Here is a 27482-nt window from a genome sequence, read left to right as displayed (position 1 = left end):
TCTCTATGACATTCTAGAAATGTTGCTACCGGCAACACCTCCATTTGTCTGTTTTAGTAAATTTACCTCATTGTATCTACACAGTCACGTTGTCATAATATCCAAGGCCAATAAAATGATCAATTTTACTCAGATAACTTCTCAGAGGGTGCAATAAACATATTGCGGCATCCGGTTATAGATATTGGTATTATTTATTTTCTCTTTGCGTTATAGGAGAAGTTTTACAAACATTTTGTTTTCCAAAATGGAAAAATAACAGTATTTCACCTGTAAAATTTTATTGCCCGTATATTGGCCCTCATTCCGAGTTGTTCGCTCGTTGACGATTTTCGCAACGGAGCGATTAAGGCAAAAATGCGCATGCGCATGGTTCGCAGTGCGCATGCGGGTAGTAATTTTACTAAGAACTTAGTAGATTTACTCACGGCAGAACGAAGCTTTTTCATCGTTGAAGTGATCGTAGTGTGATTGACAGGAAGTGGGTGTTTCTGGGCGGAAACTGGCCGTTTTCTGGGAGTGTGCGGAAAAACGCAGGCGTGTCAGGCAAAAACGCGGGAGTGTCTGGAGAAACGGGGGAGTGGTTGGCCGGACGCTGGGCGTGTGTGTGACGTCAAACCAGGAACGAAACGGCCTGAACTGATCGCTATTTTTGAGTAGGTCTCGAGCTACTCAGAAACTGCTAAGAAATTTATTTTCGCTATATTGCGAATACTTCGCTATTTTACTAAGCTAAGATTCACTCCCAGAGGGCGGCGGCTTAGCGTGTGCAATGCTGCTGAAAGCAGCTAGCGAGCGAACAACTCGGAATGAGGGCCATAGTTCTTGAATACTTGGACATTTTGCCATAACTCAAGAAAAAAACAAATTCTGATCCAGTTAGATGTAGTTTGTGATTAGGCCGTGCACCTCACGCCCTGGTACGGACTCCAGCAGTACAATTAATCAGCTGACGGCAATATATCTGTCTGCTAGAAAGAGACCCAGAGGATGAATCAATAGGATTCATTAAGAGCGCAATCAATAAGATAAACATGACAAATTGGTCTTAGCTGTAATTCCCAATGTGACCCAGGTCTCAGGACTGGATCACACAACAAGGTTGACATGCCAGGGCTTTACTCTTACACATGACTACTGTACACAGGGCTGGTGCGCCATTGCCGGGCCCTCCCCCAAATTCTTTATCTGTCCGCCCTTGCTAGGACCCCAACTGATGCGGCAGCTCCGCCCAAACTACAACGTCATCTTCATTTTAAGGGCAATTTATCTCCACTTTTGTAGACTAGTCCCCACTTACTTTATGCAACAAGACCAGGAATATATTGCCCAGAAAACCCATTGTCCGTACAGGGTCAGATTTCCAAAGCTTTCTCTCAAGTCTGAGATGTTCCCAAAGTATACAAAACGGTTACATTGATGAATTCAGAAATAAAAAGCATTACAATCCTTACTCTAGAACAACAGGAGATTAGTACAGAGGGAAAGTTGTGTTGTTTGTCGAGCCCTGCATTGAAGGCACGCTGATTTTGTGCTGTGATTTGTTTCTTCAATCTGCATGTTCAATAACCCACGTCCCTCTCCGCTCATACAGACCAGCCCTGCTCCATGTCTCTGTCTTTCTTCTGTTGCAGACACTTCTCAAACGGATCCTTTTCCGCTCCTCTCCCTCATGTTTTTGGGGCAGGCTGTTGTTTAGGGTCTTAATTCACGTACTTTACCAAATGAAGTGCATATTTTTCTACCCTGTGTTTCATTCTGACATGTATGTTTTGACGCATACGGGAAAATGTGTTCAACTTGATGGCATATGATCTGTAAACGAGAATAAATGTAGTCATTCGTTAACTTTTCTGGTTTCATTTCTTTCTTTTCTCTTTTTTATTTTTGAGTCCCCGGACTCGTAATATTTTCCTAGCATTCAAAACACAAGAATACATGGTTTGTTGTTTCCTGATGAGCACATACTATTCTGTTCAAAAGTGAGAGTATTAGGGGACTAACAGAAGTTCTGATACCGCCTAGTGATCACGTCAGCCATGGCTCAGACCACCTCCAGCTTCCTGGCTAACTTTTCCTACCAGAAAGGGCCCAAACACTGCACTGGGCCTTCACACTGTTGAGTATATTGAGTTTATAAATGTTGACTATACAGAATGTACTAAACTTCTTATTCTGATGACCAGTTCAAAATGGCTTCCCCCTCGAACCTGCTCCAACACTCTCTGTCCATTCATGTTCATCTGCTAGGGTGTTGTGATCTTCTAATGTCATATGGAATACAATGTAACCCTGAATGCTTAGGAAACACTTATGACAGAATATATACTTACAAAGTCATGGCCTGTTGAGTCTGTGCGATGTTTCTAGGCAAAGTTGGGAGTAGGACACCTATGTGAATAAAGGAGTAACAAGTTATAGGTCATGGAGTTTGTCACTGTTGGACTTGTTTCAAGACCAGTAGGTTTTCTGATCTTTGACATCAAAACAATGGGTTGTTGGTGCAAAGACTATATTGCACATGGTGAAGATACTTTAGTCAGAGAATGAAGGGTCATTTTTAGCTGTGGACACGATGTCAAACAAAGAGCCAAGCTCAATTCAAAGAAGTCATTGTGAGGGAAAACATTTCTAGGGAGCTAAATTACTAATTGTGTAAGGAAACTGGTTTTATAATAAGATGTAAACAGATACAAAACACTGATATTGAGTCTGTGAGCATCACATTTGATTAGTATCAAGTCCCCTAAGTCTCATTTTCTTTAGTTACCTTTTATTCTGACTCCATTTTCTTTTTTATTTGTTCTTATTTGTTCCGGCTCCTTATACTCATTTTGTCCTCATTTTCCAGACATGTTCAAATTCGTCTTTGTTTCTTTACTTGCATAATGTATATTGTTCAGACCTTTCTTGCCATTTTCCTCCTTTTTGACCCTCTTTATTGCTTTTAGTTTTAGACCTCTAGTCCTCTTCCTGGACCATACTAACCTCTGTTGAACAAAAGTCTTGTGTAACTCTTGTCTCTAGACCGCTGTCCTGTCCTCTGCATCACTGTAGACCCTCTAGTCTTACTCTCTGCCTCCTTCCCATAGTCACCACATAATCACTACCTGTACCTCACGGCTCTTCTGCGTCAATGTACACTTTCTAGTTTTACTCTCTTCCTCCTTCCCATAGTCACTGCCTGTTCCTTATGGCTCCTTTGCATCATTGTAGATCCTCAAGTCTTACTCTCTGCCTCCTACCCATATTCATTGCCTGTTCCATAGTCATTGCCTGTTCCTCACGGCTCCTCTGCGTCATTGTAGATCCTCTCGTCTTACTCTCTTTCTCCTTCCCATAATCACCGCCTGTTCCTCACTCCTCCTCTGCGTCATTGTATCCTTTTAGTCTTACCCACTGCCTCCTTTCCATAGTCATTACCTATTCCTCATGGCTCCTCTGCATCATTGTAGACTCTATCTCTTTCCCATAGTTACCGCCTGTTCCTCACGGCTCCTCTGTGTCATTGTAGACCCTCTAGTTTTACCCTCTGCCTCCCTTCCCATAGTCACCGCCTGTTCCTCATGGCTCCTCTGTGTCTTTGTAGACCCTCTCGTCTTACTTCTGCCTCCCTTCCCATAGTCACCGCCTGTTCCTCACGGCTCCTCTGTGTCATTGTAGACCCTCTCGTCTTTCTCTCTACCTCCTTCCCATAATCACCACCTGTTCCTCACGGCTCTTCTATGTCATTGTAGACCCTCTAGTCTTACACTCTGCCTCCTTCCCATAGTCACTGCCTGTTGCTCATGGCTGCATTGCGTCATTGTAGACCCTCTAGTCTTACTCTCTGCCTCCCTTCCCATAGTCACTGCCTGTTCCTCACGGCTCTTCTGTGTCTTTGTAGACCCTCTAGTCTTACTCTCTGCCTTCTTCCCATAGTCACCACCTATTCCTCATGACTCTTCTGTGTCATTGTAAACCCTCTAGTCTTACTCTCTGCCTCCTTCCCATAGTCACTGCCTGTTCCTCACAGTTCCTCTGTGTCATTGTAGACCCTCTAGTCTTACTCTCTGCCTCCTTCCCATAGTCACCACCTGTTCCTCGTGGCTCCTCTGTGTCATTGTAGACCCTCTAGTCATACTCTCTACCACCCTTCCCATGGTCACTGCCTTTTCCTCACGGCTCCTCTGTGTCTTTGTAGACCCTCTAGTCTTACTCTCTGCCTCCTTCCCATAGTCACCACCTGTTCCTCATGGCTCCCCCTCTAGTCTTACTCTCTGCCTCCTTCCCATAGTCACTGCCTGTTCCTCACAGTTCCTCTGTGTCATTGTAGACCCTCTAGTCTTACTCTCTGCCTCCTTCCCATAGTCACCACCTGTTCCTCGTGGCTCCTCTGTGTCATTGTAGACCCTCTAGTCATACTCTCTACCACCCTTCCCATGGTCACTGCCTTTTCCTCACGGCTCCTCTGTGTCTTTGTAGACCCTCTAGTCTTACTCTCTGCCTCCTTCCCATAGTCACCACCTGTTCCTCATGGCTCCCCCTCTAGTCTTACTCTCTGCCTCCTTCCCATAGTCACTGCCTGTTCCTCACAGTTCCTCTGTTTCATTGTAGACCCTCTAGTCTTACTCTCTACCTCCCTTCCCATAGTCACTGCCTGTTCCTCACGACTTCTGCCTTCTTGCCTGTGTCTTTATCTCTGGGAGCCCCCTGTACTTTTCTTTAGGATGGATTTGATCAGCTAAGCCAAGCGTTGCCCATTTGACTATCTATAGTCCAAATATAGGTGGAACGTAATATGGACAGTATACTATGATCAGGATGGAACACGTAGCAGCATTTGGAAAAATAGGACACACGCAGATCACCTCATACAATTATTGCTTTTCTTCCATCTGTCTGCCCAGCTATTCAGTTGTATGTTGGAGCCACAGTGACATCGCCAACTCCACAAAATACTGCTCTCGTGCTGGTTTGTAGGCCGCTACTGAAACGTCCATGCAGAATTATAGAAGAAGGACCTGGAAGGACAATCTTCTTGAGAGACTGGGATATTCTTTTTTATGTATTTTTTTTCCTTTTAATAATATGTATTTCTATATTAGGTTGTGTCCTTTTTGTTGACTACATTTTCATAAAGCCTCAGGTCCCAGCCTGCAGGCCTTCGAGGGAATATGTGACTTGCAGGAGCACTCTCTGCATGATAAACAGAACCTCTTACCATTTATCTGTAGAGAATCATACTTAAGACACGATATTGGCGCAGACGGCTTCAGAGGAGTTAAACAATAACCAACAAGTACTTTGGCCTTTCTGGGCTCTAAACGTATGAGCACAGCAAACACCACGTGCTACGCCCCAGGCAGGAGGGAGAAATAACACTGTAAAAATCTTTCAACTCTTCAACTATGTATTGAGTTTCCTCTGCAGCACCACAGGATCCAGCCACCCCTGACCCACAGCTGGGATCTTGCATTCAGCCGCTGTGCACTCCCTCAAGGGTCTTTCATTCATATCTTCAGATCTTGTGTCCTCATCGACTCAGAAGGGAAGTGTCATCTTTGTGGGTGTAAGCGGGCGCTGCAGGATAAACAGGAGATTTATAAATATCAGAGCACTGAAGAATAACAGCATCATAGTGCGATTAATAGATCAAAAGAGCACAGCGGGCAATTAGAGACCTGCAGGGCCTGAGTTGCAGAGTCTAATCCAGGCATTATCATCCAGGATGACGTGTAGGGTATTCCAGCTGCTGCTCTAAAGCTAGAAGGTCCAGGCCTGTGCACTATAGGTTGTATGAAGGTTCCATGCATTTCCCTAGGCTGCCTAGTGGTTCATTTCACTACTCACGAAGCATCAGACAACTTTTCCAGCCAATGACACTGGGAGTAGTTGTCCTGTCCATTTATTAGGCCGTCGGTACTAGTTGTCATCCTCTCCTCACCTGATCTGAAACATTGACACAGCTATAGTGCAACATCTTCCGAGCTCTCTGGATGTACTGTAGATACACAACACTCAAAGTGCCGTTTGACAAAACTCACACGTAATGTTTATTTCAAACAACACACACTACAGCATGTTTATTAAAGCAACAAGGTGGCAACATGGTGAGTACATCTACTAATAACCTGGAAGACTGTCCCTTCTGGATATCAGTTGAAAGCTAATGACAATTCCATCCTGAAGGTCTGCATTGACAATCTGCTGTTCAGTACAACCCATCACAATGCATGATTGGTAACACATTCTAGCATTATAATTTCCAGGCTCTCTGTCATTATTGGTACATGTTACCGTGTCACTGTGCGCCGCAGTCTGTAGACCGCGCATACTAGAACAACACAAATTGCTCCATACCTTTATGACTGTTGTGACGAGATGCTTTGCTCTGTTTATTCCGCCTGTTTCTGCTTGCAACGTTTGTACTTTCTGCTTTTCTGTCTGCCTAGAAATTTGCAAAGCGCGCACTGGTTCGCGTCCTAGCTATAGAAGCGCCATTTCCTCCGTCCCATGGTAGGTAATATGCTGTGTATAATGGTTTTCTTTTTTTAAATTCAGATATCTGTAACTTGGGTTGAGTAATATGATTTGCAATTCGTTTAGAAAGTGGGTGGAGGTCTCCCTGAGACAGGTGACTGCGGAGTGTTGTCATTTCTTCAGCAAAACTGCAGACCGTGGGAAGAGTAAAACATAGGGGGTGGGTGGGGGGGGGGGGCTACACTGGGAATGTACAAGTCGCTGCTCTGAGACCCTGCGGTCTTTATCTCGTCCCATTCCAAATGAGTATATTGGACCAGCTTCGTGTATGCTATAAATCATATGTTGTTTTTGGCCATGATTATGTCTGTGGATTAGGATTGTGGCCCGTGTGTGTCTATTTTAATTTATTTATTTTGAATTAATACACCTGATTCTATTTAAAGTGGCCCTGTCGCCACGTAGGTGGAAACTTTTTTATTTTTAGGAAATTGTCCTAGAAATGGGACATAGAGTAATTTTACTGTTCCACTCTTCTTGTGAAGGGTATAGAATAGTAAGGCATCACGGATCTCTATCCGTGCCATACAGGAGACCCCATCGCACCTCCTGCTGGTTCTCTGCCAGGCATCACATCTGTCTCACCTGTTATTAATAGTAGACATGTACCCAGGATAATTCCTTTGCAGCCCTGTAGCTACTCTATTTCATGTGCACAGCTCCCAAAAATTATACATACAGCACTGTGACCAAATAAACCCCTTTCCCAATATACCTGCACCAGTGGCGTGCGGTGGGGTCAGTGGCTGGTGAGGCACTACATCCATAATGTCCGCCGAATCCTGACGATGACCCCTACCACCGCAGAGCCAATGCCCGCTACTGCCCCTGCGCCGATGCCTGCTGCCACCGCCAATGGCTTACAAACTCGCCCACCATCAACTGACCCAGCCCTCCGCCACTAATTTGCATCTCAGTCTGATGCCGCCACTGCCGCCAGTGCCCGCTGCCTGCCTGCTCATCATACTTGGGATATATTGTACATTTTTATAGAAAAAATTATAATAATTGTTTGGGACTGGGAGTGGGAGGAGGACATGAATGCAATTTTGTTGTCCAGGGCTTCCATTAGTCAAATTACGCTGCACAGTAGCGCCACTTAGACAAATTACGCCAGGCAGAGCTCCCTTTTACACATTACGGCAGGTACAGCCTCCTATTACACATTACGGCAGGTAGAGATCCCTTTTTAAACATTACGGCAGACAGCATCCCCCTTTTTACACATTGCGGCAGACAGCGTCCCCCTTATTACACATTACGGCAGACAGATTCCCCTTTTTTACACATTACGGCAGGCAGCGACCCCTTTTTTAAACATAATGGCAGACAGCGTACCCTTTTTACACTCCACGGCAGACAGCGTCCCCTTTTTACACATTACGGCAGACAGCGTCCCCATTTTGCACATTACGGCACACAGTGTCCCCTTTTTTACACATTACGGCAGCCAGCGTCCCCATTTTACACATTACGGCAGCCAGCGTCCCCTTTCTACACATTCCGGTGGACAGCGTCCCCTTTTTACACATTACGGCGGACAGATTCCCCCATTTTACACATTACGGCAGCCAGCGTCCCCTTTTTACACATTACGGTGGACAGCGTCCCCTTTTTACACATTACGGTGGACAGCGTCCCCTTTTTACACACTACGGCGGACAGATTCCCCCTTTTTACACATTACGGCAGCCTGCGTCCCCTTTTTACACATTACGGTGGACAGCGTCCCCTTTTTACACACTACGGCGGACAGATTCCCCCTTTTTACACATTACGGCAGCCTGTGTCCCTTTTTTACACATAACGGCAGGTAGAGCACTTTACATCCCCCCTCTACCCTTAGGGTGTAATGTAGTGTAGTATAGTGTACTGTAGTGTAATGTAGTGTAGCATAGTGTACTGTAGTGTAGTGTAGCATAGTGTACTGTAGTGTAATGTAGTGTAGCATAGTGTACTGTAGTGTAGTATAGTGTACTGTAGTGTAATGTAGTGTAGTATAGTGTACTGTAATGTAGTGTAGTGTAGTATAGTGTACTGTAATGTAGTGTAGTATAGTGTACTGTAGTGTAGTGTAATGTAGTGCAGCCACTTACATGATTCCATCTTCCGCCGCTACTGCAGGCTCCTGACCCGGCGCTCCATGTCTGTACACTGTGACTGCAGGCCAAGAGGAGCGGGGGGGGATGGATGTTGCTGGAGATCAGCTCACCAGTCAGCACGGGGGCCAGCCAGGAGAGAAGTCAGACTGTCCAGCACAGGGGGGACCAAGACAGAGGGCCGGGGCTGAGAAAACAGGAGCGGCGGGGGGGAGGGGGGGGCCGCGGCGCGGGAGCGCAGCACACAGAAGCTCCCGCTTGTCGGATCTTGGTAAGCGAGAAGCGGCTGTGAGCAGCGGGGACATGGACATGCGGCCAAACGGAATGGAGGCATCTGGCTCCCTGCCCGTCCGTCCCAGCCCACCCCCTGGCGCTGTCCAATGATTGCCAGGGGTGTGCCTTCATGTGGCCTGAAGGCACAGCCCCTGCCAATGAGGCAACTGTGCTGGTGCCGCTGTCCCGTCATTTTTCAATGGCCTTTTCCAGCCTGTGACTTGCCTCCGCCCCCTGCCCGCCCCCCTCTTCAGACACTTTATCATTGTCACTGGGAGGCAGCGAGAGCGCTGCCTCCCATGCAGATTTAGCTGGATTGTCAGGTAAAAAAGATTAAAATAATACAAAGTAGAATGTGTTATTTGCATCTTCTTTATATTATTTTAATCATTATGACAGGGGAGGCACTGCCTCCCCTGACTGCACGTCCCTGACCTGCACCCTATGCTTGCTCTGCACATATGGTGACTCACAGGATCGGACTAGCCCACAGGGGTACCAGGGAAACCACCGGTAGGCCCCACTGCCTGAGGGCCCACTCCTTCCTCTAGGGATCAGGTTCCAGACTGTGCACTTGTATTATACATGGTAGATATGTTGCATTACACTGCACACGACTATTGTGCATTTCAAGCCTCTGTGGAGGCTGGCCACATCCCCTTTGTAGGCTGGTCGCACCCCTAAATATGGGTCCCTATCACTGCATTTCCCCGATGGGCCCTTCATACCCCAGTCCAACACTGGTGACTCATTAATCAGCACTGTGCGGCCAGAACTGGACAGTTGGGAGAATATATGGGTCTAGATTTAAATAGTTTTAACTGCAAACCAGATTAGTTGCAGGGGTCCTGTCCAGCGATCTCAGAAAGGTCCTGGAGATGACTAATCTGGTTATTATTAATACAGTGTATGTCTGCTCCATGTAATTGAGGTATACGTTTACGTATAGGTACGCGTTTAAAAGGAACATTATATTATTATATATTTATTATTGCAAAATAAATATATTCCCTAGAAAACTCTTTATACAGAATACAACAAAGACTCTTTGAGAGACGTTTTAGTCAAAACTTATTCTATGTTAAAATCAAGCTTGACCTGTGTTTCAGCGTTTATGAATTGTTTGGCCACTAGGGGATGCAATGCTGTTGGAGTCTATGGCCGACATATAATTTAAAGCTCCAACGAGTATTTAAGAATGCACATATGGACACGTATGTTCCCTATTCCAAATAACTATTATAAACCCTACGCATACAATACATTCAGTCATCATCTTTATGGGACATTGTTACCTGTGGCCACGTTTAGGGTCTGACTGGGAACAGAAGGTGGGAAACCCAATCTCCAGCCTCTGACGTGTCCCTCCGGCTGCTGTGTTCCTGCAGGGGCTCTGACCTTTCTGTTTTATAGTACTGCTTATATGGGATGACTAGATCTGCCCTATAAAACGGATCTGATGTACGAATCCCTAATGACACCGCAATATGCTCATAAACACCTCCATCATTAGACAGAGCGCTGTATTTCACTAGCTGGAGGCCAATGACAGGGCTAAATTCAGTATATGAGGCACAGGATCATATTATAGATAATACCTTAAGAACTGACTTTTGGGTCAGATATGTAAACTGGGTCCAGCTTGTCATCTCCGCATGCCTCCCCTTAATATATGACCCCTGTCCCACAACACAACTCTATGGAGGCAGCAAGAACATTACAAAAAATGAACAATTATCTCTAAACAGGAAAAGATGATCACAAATAAATATACAGTAATTGTAGGGGCTTGTACAGTGTGTGAGATGAGAGAATATTCACTGGAGGGGGGGAAGCCTTTTCATGGTGATCACGAAACTTCCTGTTAGTAATCCTACTGTATGACAATGTAACCTAAAATGGACGATGACAGAGAATAATAGTTTACAACAAGATAGATGACAACATTACATACAAGGTCAAACACCACAATCCCTGTCATGGTATGGAAACTTTTACCAGTACTTGTAAATATTACAAGACCTTTGTGTTTAATGGTTATTGGCCCTGTAGTACTGGGCTAAGTCCCTCATTCCCAGTTGATCTTTAGCTGCCGTTGTTCGCTGCGTAGCGATCATTTAAAAAAAATGGCAAAACTACGCATGCGTATGGGCCGCAATGTGCACGCTCGGCGTACGGGTACAAAGAGCATCGTTGTTTTGCACTGCTTCTAGCGACGATTCCATTCGCACAGCCGATCGCAAGGAGCGTTTGTGGGTGTCAACTGACCGTTTTCTGGGAGTGTTTGGAAAAACGCAGGCGTGTCCAGGCCTTTGCAGGGCGGGTATCTGATGTCAATTCCGGGACCTTCGTCGCAGCAATCATTGCACAGAATAAGTGACTACAGGGCTGGTCTTGTTTTGCAGAAAATGTTTTTGTACCGCTCGGCTGCACAGGCGTTCGCACTCTTGCAAAGCGAAAATACACTCCCCGTGGGCGGCGACTAAGCGTTTGCACGGCTGCTAAAAGTAGCTAGCGAGCGATCAACTCGGAATGAGGGCCCTAGGCCCGTAGTGTGCATGCCACCTATATAATGTGACATTGGAGGGAACTGGCAATACTGTACTCCGTAGAATGAGGCTTGAGGCACACAGAAGTAATCCTTGTGGACAAAATGGCGGAAAACCTGACGGTATTTTTGATTCTTACCAAGAAATCAGTTTTCAATGAAGTGTCTCAGATGTAGGAGTAACTATGTTTCATATTACAATTACTTTTGAACAAAATATCTGAGATGCGTATTGTTCAACAATTATTGCAAAGTTAAACAACGGTACTCCCATGTCTAGGAGAAACTTTGTTCTATAACTATTTCCAAGTTAAACATAGTTATTCCCATGTCTAAGAGACACTTTTCAATATTGAAGAGTTGCTGCATATGTAAATGAGGGTATTCTCATGCCTTGAACAAGTTTGCGGTAACTGTTGAACAAAGTATCTCTTAGACATGGGAATAACCATTGAGTCTATTTACTAAGCCTTGGATGGAGATAAAGTTGCTGGAGGTAAAGTACCAGCCATTTGGCTCCTGTCATTTTTCAAATACAGCCAGTGGCACAGCAGTGATTGGCTGGTACTTTATATCCATCCAAGGCTTAGTAGATAGACCCCCGTATCTTGTTCATATCACTGGGATGGACAAGATAAGGACTGTAGGAAAATTACACTGGCAGCACTACAAGTACCTTGTATTACCATTTACATTTAAAATAATATATTACAATTTTCATTTTGAAGAGCCCTGAAGCATTTAATATTGATTGATTGATTGATTGATTGATTGATTGATTGATTTGTATATAGCACTGCATATTCTGTTGTGCTTTACAATTGGAACAACAGTGATAACACAAAACTGGGTAATAACAGGCAGACATAGAGGTACACCTATGCCAACATATTTTGGAATAGATGTAGCCTATTTGTTTCCTGCTGAATCCCGCTCTAGGTTAAATTGCAAGGTATGCTGGGAGTCAGGTTTGTGGGGGCCTCACATAAAATTGTCAAAATACTACCTGCAACACAAATGTGTTGAACACTCTGTAGTGCTCCAAGTTCACATTATGCCACATGGAGCTCCCAGTTCACATTATGCCACAGTGCAGCTTGTGCTACTTTGAGCCCCACATAGAGCGTCCCCAGTTCTCATTATGCCACATTGTCCCTAGTACACATTATGCCACACAGAAGCCCCAGTGCATATTATGTTACACAGTGCCTCCAATTCACATTATACCACACAGACCCAGTACACATTGTGCCACAGTGCCCAACCAAGTTCACATTATACCACACAGAGAGCACCCAGTTCTTATTATGCCACATTGTCCCCAGTGCACATAATGCCACACAGAGCCCCAGTCCACATAATGGCACATGGTGCCCCCAGTTAACATTATTCCACACAGTGCCTTCAGTTCTCATTATGCCACACAGAGCCCCCAGTGTACATTATACCACACAGTGCCCCAGTTCTCATTATGCCACATTGTCCCTAGTGCACATTATGCCCCACAGTGCCCCCAGTGCACATTATACCACACAGAGCCCCCAGTTCATTATGCCACATTGTCCCCAGTGCACATTATGCCACACAGTGCCCCCAGTCACATTATACCACGCAGATCCCCAGTTCACATAATGCCACACAGAGCCTCCAGTTCATTATGCCACATTGTCCCTAGTGCACATTATGCCACACAGAGCCTCAGTTCACATAATGCCACACAGAGACCCCAGTTCACATAATGCCACACAGAGACCCCAGTTCATTATGCCACATTGTCCCTAGTGCACATTATGCCACACATTGCCCCCATTGTACATTATACCATGCAGAGCACTAGTTCACATAATGCCACACAGAAACCCCAGTTCATTATGCCACATTGTCCCTAGTGCACAGTATGCCACACATTGCCCCCAGTGCACATTATACCATGCAGAGCACTTGTTCACATAATGCCACACAGAGACCCCAGTTCATTATGCCACATTGTCCCTAGTGCATATTATGCCGCACAGAGCCCCAGTGCACATTATATCACAATTCCTCCAGAGCACATTTTGCCACACAGAGCCCCCAGTTCTCATTATGCCACAATGGGCAGATGTATAACAGACCAGCCAATCATCTCCTAACTGTCAAGTTACAGTCTGGGTTTGAAACTTGACAGTTAGGAGCTGAGTGGCTGGCGCATTATCACCTTCCACTTTATCACTTCTCCAGGCTTTATACATCTGCCCCAAAATCGTCCCTAGTACACATTATGCCAAACATAGCCCCAGTGCATATTGTGTTACACAGTGCCTCTAGTTAACATGAAACCACCCAGATCCTCCAGTTCACATTATACCACACAGAGCGCCAGTTCACATAATGTCACACAGAGCCCCCAGTGCAAATTAAACCACACAGTGCCTCCAGTGCACATTATGCCACACAGTGCCTCCAGTGCACATTATGCCACACAGAGCCCCCAGTGCACATTATGCCACACAGAGCCCCCAGTGCACATTATGCCACACAGAGCCCCCAGTGCACATTTTGCCACACAGAGCCCCCCAGTGCACATTATGCCACACAGAGCCCCCAGTGCACATTTTGCCACACAGAGCCCCCCAGTGCACATTATGCCACACAAAGTTCCCCTGCACATTATTCCACACAGAGCCCCCCTTGCAGACTGCCCTTCCCCTATAGGGTAATCTACCTATGGGCTTAATTCCTGCCTACGCAGCTGTGATTTTTCAGGCTACGGAACTGCTAATCATCGCAAGTGAAGCTGCCCCAGCAACTGCGTACGCATCAATGCTGAAACGAGGAACATCAGCTCCCCAAGTGAGTCTATGGCCAGGCATGACTGGCCGTGGCGACGCTGGCACCATGTCTCTGCGTACATGATCACAGCTGGAGGCATCTACACACCCCAAAAATGTCCGTGACGCGCCTGCGTTTTTGCTACCACTCCCCATTACCTTCCCACAAATTGTCCCTTCCTTCCAGTCACACTGCATTAAAAATCTCACAGCGTGCGGCATGGCAGAGGTACCTTGGCGCGTGCGCAGTGCGATTGCGGCACATGCACAGTCTGACGATAATCACCCAGTTGCGTGAACATCATGCCCTATGTGTGGGGGACCACCGGGTAATGGCCCCAGCCACCCTGTTGTTCGTCTATCAAGAGCTGTGCACATAACGTACAGTAACGGTGAAGTACATAATATAATGCTGGTCCTATGGCCGCCTGCTCTCAGCACTGTAGCACTGGGAATCTTGTGGTCTGGAAGGATGTATATAAATTACACGGACATACTTCCCTCTGTAGTTTACGAGGCTTCGAGCTCACAACAAATAACAGTGCTTAGGGGATGTATATCTCACCTTATATAATTCCTGCTTACACCATAGACAGAAGTCTCCCCGAGGCGGCATAGTGTCAGTAAACTGAAGATAATTGTCCCATGGCCCAAATAAAAGTTCTACTTCCACCTGTCATTTTCCGGCTTGTACAGCCCATAGGTCTTTCTTCTGGTGCGCTGGCAAAGGATTAACCGTGGCGTCATGGAGACAAAGGCCTGGATACTGCCGGTGCATCATGTGACAGGAACCAGTGCAACCAGTTTGTGTCTGTTCCATTGTTCCTCATACTATAAACAGTCAGAGTACATAAAGGTAGTACTCCCTCGCCTGGTTCCTCATCGGAGACGTAACTATGGGATCTCTATGTGTAATTATCTCCCCAATCCCTGACTGCAACGTTTTACACCACATCCCCTTTTATCAGAGTGTCGCCCCTAAACGCCCTAAGGGCGGGATGTATTAAGATACATCGCCGCCCCTCGCTGCTTACCACAGCGATGTTGATCGCATATCTACTAACATATGCGATCAATATCGCAATGCGGTGACGGAGGCCCCCCGCGATACCTGTGAGGTGGTCTGCTGGGGGTCTCCGTCACCTCCCCGGGATCTTCAGGCTGCCCCGGCGCCTCCTCCTCCCCCTGCAGCCGAAGGACCTCCGGCTGCGTTGCTAGGGGGAGGAGGAGATTACCTTCCGGGTCCATGGCTGCCTGGAGGAAGGTATGCCTGGGGGGAGGGGGGTCGGCGTCTGCGGCGGGGGCGGCAGAGGCGGCGGGTTGCAGCGGTCGGCGACAAGAAGCCCATAGGCTTCTATAGGGTATCGCCATCCAAAGATGGCGATACCCTGGACGGCGAAAACGCGGCGGTAGGGTCTTAGTTAATTTGAAAATGCTGTAAAAACCCCATTTTTGGGGGTTTTACCACATTTTTCCTTTAGTACATCCCGCCCTCATCAATGTCTGGTGCAGATCTCAGTACATACACAAAGGCAAGATACAGAGGGGTACATTTATTAAAGCTTCCAAAACAGAGAATTAGTGATGTAGCCCATAGCAACAAATCGGATTCTGTCTATCATTTTCTAAAAGACAATAGAGAAATGATGGCATTTGATTGGCAACCTCACCAATTCTCTGTTTTAGAAGCTTTAGTAAATTACCCCCAAGAACCACGGCCCAGTTGCACAGGCGCATTTTTATTTTGAGGAAAATGTATTAGTTCAGTGTTCACCACTTAGGGGGTTATTCAGGTTGCATCGCAATCGCGTTAAACTTTGCTGGCGCCAATGCGCACGTGTGGGTCCCATCCTGCACGTGTGCGCCCAGCCAATGCAATCGGATCCTTAGTACATTAGGTAGGAGGGAGTGTAGTTAGTTCCCAGCAATGGGGGTCATTCCGAGTTGTTCGCTCGCTAGCTGCTTTTAGCAGCATTGCACACGCTAAGCCGCCGCCCTCTGGGAGTGTATCTTAGCTTAGCAGAATTGCGAAAGAAAGATTAGCAGAATTGCGAAAAGAAATTTCTTAGCAGTTTCTGAGTAGCTCCAGACATACTCCTACACTGCGATCAGCTCAGGCCATTTCGTTCCTGGTTTGACGTCACACACACGCCCAGCTTCCGGCCAGCCACTCCCCCGTTTCTCCAGACACTCCCGCGTTTTTCCCTGGCACGCCTGCGTTTTCCGCACACTCCCAGAAAACGGTCAGTTTCCGCCCAGAAACACCCACTTTCTGTCAATCACACTACGATCACTTCAACAATGAAAAATCTTCGTTCGGCCGTGAGTAAATCTACTAAGTTTTGTGTTAAAATACTAACCGCATACGCACTGCGAACCATGCGCATGCGCATTTTTGCCTTAATCGCTCCGTTGCGAAAATCAGCAACGAGCGAACAACTCGGAATGACCCCCAATGGGCGGACATAATGTTTGACTGAGCACATTGCAGTACAATATGGTACCCCAACATTGCCAAATTTTAGGTACACCTCTATGGGGTGCGATGGAAAATGGTGAAAGTACCGATGACAGAGTTTATGGCATCACCAGCTGAATAGCGCTGATTCCTTATAAATGTGTTTTGTAATGTGTTCTGCTTCAGCTCTCAGTACTGTCTTGGGATAAAATGATGTGCAGCCAGCGCCATCTACAGGCCTGCCACATGTATTATACTTACTATAATGCTTTATTTCTATGGAGCCACAAGGGGTCTGCAGGACCTTACAGAGGACATAGGGGGTAATTCAGACCTAATCGCTGGGCTGCTAATTTTGCTGTCCTGCGATCAGATAGTCGCCGCCTCCAGGGGGAGTGTATATTCAAAAGGAACTGAACAAGAGAGCGCAGGCAGACTTAACGAAAGTTCACAATTTTAATAAAACAGTGATCACAAAATACGGTATACATATATTAAGAACAATAAAATTCCGTACAACTCCATATATTCCACACAGTCCAGTGCACTAATAAGCTGGTATAGTGACAATATGAATTGATGGTCCTAAAATTTAGCAGCTGATGTTTGAATGCTGAAAATCTGGATATTATCCATGTAACAGTCTCATACTTGTATTGATTTGTTCAAATAAAAGTCAGATGTATACAAAGTAAGTGCACTGTTGGTTATAGATCGAACATCTGTAAATTACCTCCAATGGACATAGCACCAGTTCCGTTCAATTTAATATAGCCTCATATCAGGATAATGACGCTTACCGCTTCCTTGGTGTACGTATAGCACTAGCAAGTGTTCGGGTGCCTGCTGGTTCCAGCGGCTATATCCACTGCTCGCTCCTTGCTGTGTCGTGTCAGACTCCTAGCCGCTCACCGCTCCTACGGATCATCTGACGGTGCTGTGATTAACCGAGATGCCGTTGATCCGAGGCGATGAGCTGACAGCCACGGTCTCAGAGGGTTATAACCCTCTGAGGAAACGACCAGACTGTGCCGGTCGAGAAACGCGTCAGGGCTGTTTTAGGATCCGACTACCTCTCATCTAACCACCTTTACCTCTCACGGATTTCACCCGTTCCAGCTCTACTCCACTGTCGGGTCAAAATCTGCCCGAGCAGAGCCACCTGCACTGGTCCCTTCTGCAATACGGGGACCGTGGCTGTCAGCTCATCGCCTCGGATCAATGGCATCTCGGTTAATCACAGCACCGTCAGATGATCCGTAGGAGCGGTGAGCGGCTAGGAGTCTGACACGACACAGCAAGGAGTGAGCAGTGGATATAGCCGCTGGAACCAGCAGGCACCCGAACACTTGCTAGTGCTATACGTACACCAAGGAAGCGGTAAGCGTCATTATCCTGATACGAGGCTATATTAAATTGAACGGAACTGGTGCTATGTCCATTGGAGGTAATTTACAGATGTTCGATCTATAACCAACAGTGCACTTACTTTGTATACATCTGACTTTTATTTGAACAAATCAATACAAGTATGAGACTGTTACATGGATAATATCCAGATTTTCAGCATTCAAACATCAGCTGCTAAATTTTAGGACCATCAATTCATATTGTCACTATACCAGCTTATTAGTGCACTGGACTGTGTGGAATATATGGAGTTGTACGGAATTTTATTGTTCTTAATATATGTATACCGTATTTTGTGATCACTGTTTTATTAAAATTGTGAACTTTCGTTAAGTCTGCCTGCGCTCTCTTGTTCAGTTCCTTTTGGTTTCCATTTGTTTAGGGATCGCTAATACCCTATTCCTTTGAGAGCGGCAGGCAGCGTTTCAACATAGGCTCAGGGAGGCGCCCTTCTTTCTTGGAGTGTATATTCACCGTGTAAGTGTGCGATCCCATGTGTAGCTGAGCTGCAAAAACGCACTGCAGCAATCAGATCTGAATGACCCCCATAAACAGAGACCGTATGAACGAAACAAGAAAGAAAGTGACTTAGGGGCCTATTTATTAACATTATTTTTACAAAACAAATGTGAAAAACACCCTTTTCACATTATTTTAGTATCACCTGAATGTATTAAAGGGCTGTTGGAGCAGTTTTCGTGAAAAAACTGCTCCAAACCCTTTAATTGTTGTTTTTGTTTTTTTTAGTAACCTACATCGCATTTCCCATACTTATAATGGGAAATGCGATATGGGCGAATTTACAAAAAAAAATGTGAAAAAAAGACTGTAGTGTGCCCTGTGATAATAATGCCAACTCCAGCTGGCGTTATCACAGGGCAGCACTGCGATAAGCAGTCATTTGCACAGCTTTCTCAGCTCCCCCCCCCCCCCCGCCCCCGGCAGAGAGAGCTGTGCAGAACCGGACTCCAGTGATCAGCTGTGTGTGTCAGATGGACACACAAGCTGGTCACCTTTAAATAAAAATTTTTTTAACGTTTAAAAAAAAACAACAACCCATACTAACCAGTGCCAGGAGCCGGGATCGGTGCTCCGGTGAGCGCTGTCGGGCACCAGGTCCTCCGTGTGTTGCGCTGTGACATCTTTGCAGTAAAGTGACACTGCAAAGCGGCAACGTTCACTTTACAGCACCGGGGGTCACAGCACAGAAGCAGGATCCGGCGCCGGGCAGCCTCCTGGAAGCAGCGGACACCGGCTCCTGGGACTAGTAAGTATAAATCCCCGGGGAGATGGCTGTTTGCAGCGCGGGGGTAGTCCAGATCGGGGGGAGGATCCCGGTAGGCAGCTGTAGCGATGGACGTTGGCGCATGCGCAGCAGGACATCTGTGTATTTTTTACAAAAAATACCCCGATGATGCTGCGGAGAGGCATCGCAGGGGCAGAGCTTTCTCATGCGATAATTGATATATCCATGCGATGTACTCCATTATTGCATTGCGAGTTTGGCCGATATTATCACCTGTCATCCGCATCATCAGATGGTGATAAATCGGCCCCTAAAGGTGGGTACACACTGGCCGATATATCGGCCGTTCTATTGAATGGGCGATATATCGCGGGTCCGTTGGCCAGTGTGTACGGGCGATATGTCTGTGAACTCCGTCGTTCACAGACATATCGCGTCGGCCCTGCAGCACAGCCGATGGCCAATAAATCTACTGATAGATTAGCACATCGCTGTGTGTGTACTGGCGACCAGCCGGCCGCCCGTACACATGCTGCGGCGGCCGGCGGTGATTGACAGCTGAACTGGGCGGGCATGTGTACACGCCCGCCCAGTTTATGACGTCAGTCCCCGACAGATCGGGCAGTGTGTATTGCACAACAAACTGCCCGATCCGTCCATAAATATATCTGCCGATCAATTGATCTACAGATATATCTATCAGTGTGTACCCACCTTAAGAGTACAGAATATTGCAGAACATGGATGTGTTATATAAACATTACTACATCAGCAGTCATAATACCCAAGTAAGCAGCAGGTGGCAGAAGCCAAGGTTTAGGTGCCATTGTATGAAGTGGGGAGGAGATGATGGTATAGGAGGGAGTAGGAGAAGCATATAAGGGGAGAGGGCCCTGCTCGTGAGAACTTACAGTTGGAAGGAGAAAGGCAAACAGACGGGTGACATAGGGGAAAGACAGCGAGCATGGGCCCTCATTCCGAGTCGTTCGCTCGGTATTTTTCATCGCATCGCAGTGAAATTCCGCTTAGTGCGCATGCGCAATATTCGCACTGCGACTGCGCCAAGTATCTTTGCTATGAAGATAGTATTTTTACTCACGGCTTTTTCATCGCTCCGGCGATCGTAATGTGATTGACAGGAAATGGGTGTTACTGGGCGGAAACAGGCCGTTTTATGGGAGTGTGGCTGAAAACGCTACCGTTTCCGGAAAAAACGCAGGAGTGGCCGGAGAAACGGGGGAGTGGTTGGGCGAACGCTGGGTGTGTTTGTGACGTCAAACCAGGAACGACAAGCACTGAACTGATCGCACAGGCAGAGTAAGTCTGGAGCTACTCTAAAACTGCTAAGTAGTTTGTGAGCGCAATATTGCGAATACATCGGTCGCAATTTTAAGATGCTAAGATACACTCCCAGTAGGCGGCGGCTTAGCGTGTGTAACTCTGCTAAATTCGCCTTGCGACCGATCAACTCGGAATGAGGGCCATGGAGCAGTGGATTAGGACAAGAGCACAAGATATAACTTAAACTAAAAAGCAATGTATTTTAATTATTATAGAATATATTCTTTATTGAATAGTTAGATTTTAAATGAGTAAAAACCACAGAGCAGTTACATGACATGATTTTACACATCTGGAGATTTATTTTTAATTATACCTCACGTTTCAGTATGGTCGTCACACAGACTTATTATAAGTGTGAAACTTTGATATAACGTTGTAATATATCCACTTACAGATGAGCAAACTGCAGTGTTCTAAAATTCTAAACATATCTAGTTTGGTCAGTAAACAGGGGACGCATGGACAGGCCGTATCATTCCTGCGCTATTTATACTCGCACATGCCACGTGAATGGGGGGCTTTGTGTGACAGCTGTACAGCACTTGTCATGTCGCAGATGCGGGTGCTTCCAGATCGCGCCGTGATCCCAGGGAAAAGACAGAAAACGTTATAATCTGTGGAAGTGGAAGCAGTTACCCGCACCATGGACACATCAATGACAAGCCTTTTAGCTGTGACAGATGCTTTTCTGAATCTCAGTCATTCCCAGTATTTTGTTTTGATGTAAGAGGAGACGCAGAAGGGTGGCGCTGTGTCCGTACAGACCCGGCCCAACGCGTGCAACACAAATGATTACGGCCTTCTCGGCTGTCATTAGCTCCTTGGGAGGAATGTCCTGTGCTTTCTCCTGGCGCTGAAGATGCGAATGTGTCTAAGTAAACAGCATCTCTGGATTAACACTGACCTCCTCAGAGCCGCAGCGCGGACCTCCTGGGGATATTAGCTGGACGTGCTGGAACCTCATCCTAATCCTCTTTGATCTTATTTGGAAATGTCAGCTCTATTGCCCAATAATTCTGTTCCTCTAGTATCAGAATCGATGCTGGCTGCACACCTATCCCAGGCGTAGATCTAACACCTCTGTAAATGACTTCAGCTAGCATTCAGGGTCTTACGTGGATTCTAGAGTTAAAACTCTGTTTTAGGCAAATTGAATCCCAGTAGCCGTGTGTCACAAGTATATAGTAATGGGTACAAAGCAAACCAGTATACAAGTAAACTGTCATCTATTCAGGTGGCTTCAGGACTTGTAACCAACTTTGGACTTGTGTTATGCGGCCATACTTAACAGGAGATTAGATACAGTCCCAAAAGATCCATAAAAAGTATCCAGCAGATCCAGGGTTAGATTTTAAAGGTTAGATTGTTTTGTAACACTCTGGGTCTAGTAACGGGGTATCCAGCAATAAGGACACAGGCAGCACTCAGGTCATGTAACACTCTGGGTCTAGTAACGGGGTATCCAGCAATAAGGACACAGGCTGCACTCAGGTCATGTAACACTCTGGGTCTAGTAACGGGGTATCCAGCAATAAGGACACAGGCATCACTCAGGTCATGTAACACTCTGGGTCTAGTAACAGGGTATCCAGCAATAAGGACACAGGCAGCACTCAGGTCATGTAACACTCTGGGTCTAGTAACAGGGTATCCAGCAATAAGGACACAGGCAGCACTCAGGTCATGTAACACTCTGGGTCTAGTAACAGGGTATCCAGCAATAAGGACACAGGCAGCACTAAGGTCATGTAACACTCTGGGTCTAGTAACAGGGTATCCAGCAATAAGGACACAGGCAGCACTCAGGTCATGTAACACTCCGGGTCTGGTAATGGGGTATCCAACAATAAGGGCACAGGTAATACTCAGGTCATGTAACACTCCGGGTCTGGTAATGGGGTATCCAGCAATAAGGGCACAGGTAACACTCAGGTCATGTAACACTCCGGCTCTAGTAACAGGGTATCCAGTAATAAGGGCACAGGTAACACTCACGTCATGTAACACTCCGGGTCTAGTAACAGGGTATCCAGCAATAAGGGCACAGGTAACACTCATGTCATGTAACACTTTGGGTGTGGTAACGGGGTATCCAGCCATAAGGGCACAGTCAGCACTCGGTCATGTAACACTCTGGGTCTGGTAATGGGGTATGCAGCAATAAGGGCACAGGTAATACTCAGGTCATGTAACACTCCGGGTCTGGTAACGGGGTATCCAGCAATAAGGGCACAGGTAACACTCATGTCATGTAACACTCCAGGTCTGGTAACGGGGTATCCAGCAATAAGGGCACAGGTAACTCTCAGGTCATGTAACACTCCGGGTCTGGTAATGGGGTATCAGCAATAAGGACACAGTTAATACTCAGGTCATGTAACACTACGGGTCTGGTAACGAGGTATCCAGCAATAAGGACACAGGCAGCACTCAGGTCATGTAACACTCCGGGTCTGGTAATGGGGTATCCAGCAATAAGGGCACAGGTAACACTCATGTCATGTAACACTTTGGGTGTGGTAACGGGGTATCCAGCAATAAGGGCACAGGTAATACTCAGGTCATGTAACACTCCGGGTCTGGTAATGGGGTATCCAGCAATAAGGGCACAGGTAACACTCAGGTCATGTAACACTCCGGCTCTAGTAACGGGGTATCCAGCAATAAGGGCACAGGTAACACTCACGTCATGTAACACTCCGGGTCTAGTAACAGGGTATCCAGCAATAAGGGCACAGGTAACACTCCGGGTCTAGTAACAGGGTATCCAGCAATAAGGGCACAGGTAACACTCATGTCATGTAACACTTTGGGTGTGGTAACGGGGTATCCAGCAATAAGGGCACAGTCAGCACTCGGTCATGTAACACTCTGGGTCTGGTAATGGGGTATGCAGCAATAAGGGCACAGGTAACACTCAGGTCATGTAACACTCCGGGTCTGGTAACGGGGTATCCAGCAATAAGGGTACAGGTAACACTCATGTCATGTAACACTCCGGGTCTGGTAACGGGGTATCCAGCAATAAGGGCACAGGTAACTCTCAGGTCATGTAACACTCCGTGTCTGGTAATGGGGTATCAGCAATAAGGACACAGTTAATACTCAGGTCATGTAACACTACGGGTCTGGTAACGAGGTATCCAGCAATAAGGGCACAGGCAACACTTAGGTCATGTAACACTCCGGGTCTGGTAACGGAGTATCCAGCAATAAGGGCACAGGCAACACTTAGGTCATGTAACACTCAGAGTCTGGTAACGGAGTATCCAGCAATAAGGGCACAGGCAGCACTCAGGTCATGTAACACTCCGGGTCTGGTAACGGAGTATCCAGCAATAAGGGCACAGGTAACACTCAGGTCATGTAACATTCCGGGTCTGGTAACGGGGTATCACTAATAAGGGCACAGGTAACACTCAGGTCATGTAACACTCAGGGTCTGGTAACGGGGTATCACTAATAAGAGCACAGGTAACACCTAGGTCATGTAACACTCTGGGTCTGGTAATGGGGTAGCCAGCAATGAGGGCACAAGTAACACTCAGGTTATGTAACATTCCGGGTCTGGTAACAGGGTATCAGCAATAAGGGAACAGGTAACACTCAGGCCATATAACACTACGGGTCTGGTAATGGGGTATCCAGCAATAAGGGCACAGGCAGCACTCAGGTCATGTAACACTACAGGTCTGGTAATGGGGTATCCAGCAATAAGGGCACAGGTAACACTCATGTCATGTAACACTCCGGGTCTGGTAACAGAGTATCCAGCAATAAGGGCACAGGTAACACTCAGGTCATGTTACACTACGGGTCTGGTAACAGAGTATCCAGCAATAAGGGCACAGGCAACACTCAGGTCATGTGTTATTCACAGCAAGCACTTTAGGCAAGTCGCAGGAGCTAGAGATAAGAGGTGTCTGTAGGAAGACAAATCACCTAACACCCGTTGTTAGGTGAAATACCATTAAATACTATGAAGGGGGAGGCACTTTGCATCGGTCCAAGTAGCTCCTACTGCACATTGCCCGAACTTCTAGCCATTACGTTCCAATGGAGCATCAGTGTTTCTACACAGTTGCAAGTCTCAGTAGCGCCTGTCTATTTTGACGCAGAGACCCCATTTTGACAGAAAGAGCATTGCCAATCAGAAAGCGGGTGACTTTGGTAACATGGGGTGTGATTGGGTACAGTTGCTGAGGAGTGTGAATCGGCTGGTTAGGCAGGACTTGTTCTTTCTGTATTATTCCGTTTGGAATGTTGGGAGATGTGACAATGAGAGCAGCTGATAATATTCCAGCCAAATAACCCAGACACTAATAACATCATGTCCATGTGTATAAGGGACATGTGCAGCATAGGGGGAAGTAGGTGGCATTACAACAATGAACTGGATTTTTAAAACACGCCCCGTTAAACTATATTTCTTTTGAATCTATTTTTGGGTGGGTTTATAAGTGCCCCTCAGAGGTACCAACTAATTATTAGTTTTTCGTCTTTGCTGACAGATATCTTTCAGTAATCCTCCTCTGTCCCCAGCTTAAAAAAGATGCAATATTCAGCGTTGTACATTAGGGGGCAGAACCGTAATGACGCAATTCAGCGCAGAATGCGCCATTGAATCCTTGGCAGGCAGGGGGCGCTGTCTTACTCTATTCAGGGTCTTCCAGGCATTCCTGGAGTAAGTAACTATCCCTGTGATAGCGGTGAGGTCCAACACAGGCATGGGGGAAGAGCAGTGATGGGCCGCGCGGGACTGCCCTCAGAAGGGTCAAACATTACCCCATCCCAGTAATAAAGTAAAAGAATAAATGTAATGAAAGAAAGAGACCCCTATGTGTAATAACATATCGGCATCCATATTACACACACGTGGCAGATCTGACACTGAGCTAAGCTGAATCAGGGGCCGCAGGGGAAGGCCCGTGGGTGCATGCGGCTCTAGGGCCGTCTGTTGCCCATCAGTATAGTTTGGGACTTTTGGTTCACTTGGCACCTCTCGAGGCCTTGCTAAGCTTGGGATCTAAGTAGGCTGCCTCCGTTGCCATTCCAGTATTCCGTTGCCATTCCGGTCTTTTGGGAGCGGTGACTAATTTCCTACATGACGGCTCACTACAAACATGTGGATTTGTACACACGCAAGAACTGTGTATTCCCCGCACACAATTACTCGTGTCCTTCTAAGGGTAAAATAAACCACACTTAAAAAAATGGATCTATTTTAATCTGTCTCCTGGCAGCGATCTAACTGCTAACGTGCTGCAATGAATTACATGAATCTTTTGGGTGCACTTACAAAGCAGCTCTTAGTGATAGTTCTGATAAACTCCAATTTATTTTATTGTCCGATACTCTGGGCTCTGGCCGGGCAACGCTTTGTAATCACAGCACTCTGTTTTCTAGCAACAATCAGGTTATAAATCTGCATTGCAAAACCTGCTCAGTTTGGAAACCTTATAAATTGTGCCGAGTTCAGGGCTTTCATCCCCCACGTAAACCGAACGGCGTCACTGATGCTCGGACTGCAACAATACATTTCTGGGAAGCGCGAGATGCCGGCGTGAGCCAGCCGCCAGGTCCCGTGCAACTTTGCTAACGTCGCAGTGCGACTGGGACACACTTGTATGTTGTGTGTGACTGAGTCTGTATGCGGAGCAGAACAGAACTTGTAAAGGAAAAAACTGTGGCGGCTACATTGTAGCATTCCATGTACAGATTCAAGACTCAGTCGCACACAGACAGGGGTTAGAGTGTGTAAATGGCGCTATACTGGGGGCATTGTATCTGCCACTTTACTGGGGGTCATTCAGACCCAATCGCTGCTGTGCGCCGGTGCCGCAATGCGCAGGCGCGAGGCCCCGCCAGCGACGGGGAGCGCCGGACTGCGATGGGATGGATGAAGAAAGCGATCACACCGGCGATCGCAAGAAGATTGACAGGAGGAGGCCGTTTGTGGGAGTCAACTGACCGTTTCCAGGGAGTGTCCGTGAAATCGCAGGCGTGTCCAGGCGTTTAAAGGGAGGGTTCCTGACGTCAGCTCCGGGCCGGATCATCGCAGTGGAAGAGTAAGTCCTGAGCTGTGCAGAGACTGCACAAACTTTTATTTGTGCAGCTCTCTGTACAAGCGATCGCACCCCTGCACAGCGAATCCCCCCTCCCTCTGTAGGTGGCGACTACCTGATCGCAGGAATGCAACAAACGCATCCTAGCGATCAGGTCTGAAGTAGGCCCTATGTGTAACTGGCTCTATACTGGGGGACATTATGCGTAACTGGCACTATACTGGGGGCATTACTTGTATCTGTTACTATACTGGGGGCATTACTTGTATCTGTCACTATACTGGGGGCATTATGTGTAACTGGCACTATACTGGGGGCATTATGAGTAACTGGCACTATACTGAGGGCATTACTTGTATCTGCCACGTTACTGGGGGCATTATGTGTAACTGGAACTATACTGGGGGCATTACTTGTATCTGCCACTTTACTGGGGGCATTATGTGTAACTGGCACTATACTGGGGGCATTACTTGTATCTGCCACTTTACTGGGGGCATTATGTGTAACTGGCACTATACTGGGGGCATTACTTGTATATGCCACTATACTGGGGGCATGGGGGGTAATTCCAAGTTGATCGCGGCAGGATTTTTTTTAGCAATTGGGCAAAACCATGTGCACTGCAGGGGGGGCAGATGTAACATGTGCAGAGAGAGTTAGATTTGGGTGGGTTATTTTGTTTCTGTGCAGGGTAAATACTGGCT

General features: G+C 46.7%; 1 protein-coding gene and 1 long non-coding RNA gene across 11 annotated transcripts in view; one reads left to right on the top strand and one right to left on the bottom strand.

The window, feature by feature from the left end:
• Positions 1-27482, top strand: part of MICAL2 (microtubule associated monooxygenase, calponin and LIM domain containing 2) — a 278508-nt gene that overhangs the window by 178305 nt on the left and 72721 nt on the right. The window contains exon 28 of one of the 9 annotated variants that reach the window (XM_063946423.1): positions 1635-1848. The exons of the other annotated variants lie outside the window; for them this stretch is intronic. The gene's annotated coding sequence lies outside the window, so the exon portion shown is untranslated. Of the gene's footprint in view, positions 1-1634; positions 1849-27482 lie in introns of those variants that run through there. 9 annotated transcript variants of the gene reach the window in all.
• LOC134970381 (uncharacterized) lies at positions 176-14988 on the bottom strand. 2 transcript variants are annotated; one of them, XR_010189767.1, is made up of 4 exons: positions 14818-14988; positions 5204-5562; positions 2334-2391; positions 176-1815 (listed from the first exon to the last, which is right to left on the bottom strand). It is a non-coding gene; the product is annotated as an uncharacterized LOC134970381 (long non-coding RNA). The 2 variants fall into 2 exon arrangements; XR_010189768.1 differs by lacking the exon at positions 14818-14988 and adding an exon at positions 10190-10777.

The sequence above is a fragment of the Pseudophryne corroboree genome, chromosome 11, assembly GCF_028390025.1.
Source record: "Pseudophryne corroboree isolate aPseCor3 chromosome 11, aPseCor3.hap2, whole genome shotgun sequence".
Lineage (NCBI taxonomy): Eukaryota > Metazoa > Chordata > Amphibia > Anura > Myobatrachidae > Pseudophryne > Pseudophryne corroboree.
The sequence above is the reverse complement of the archived record's forward strand: the minus strand, read 5'-3'. Positions and strand labels throughout refer to the sequence as shown.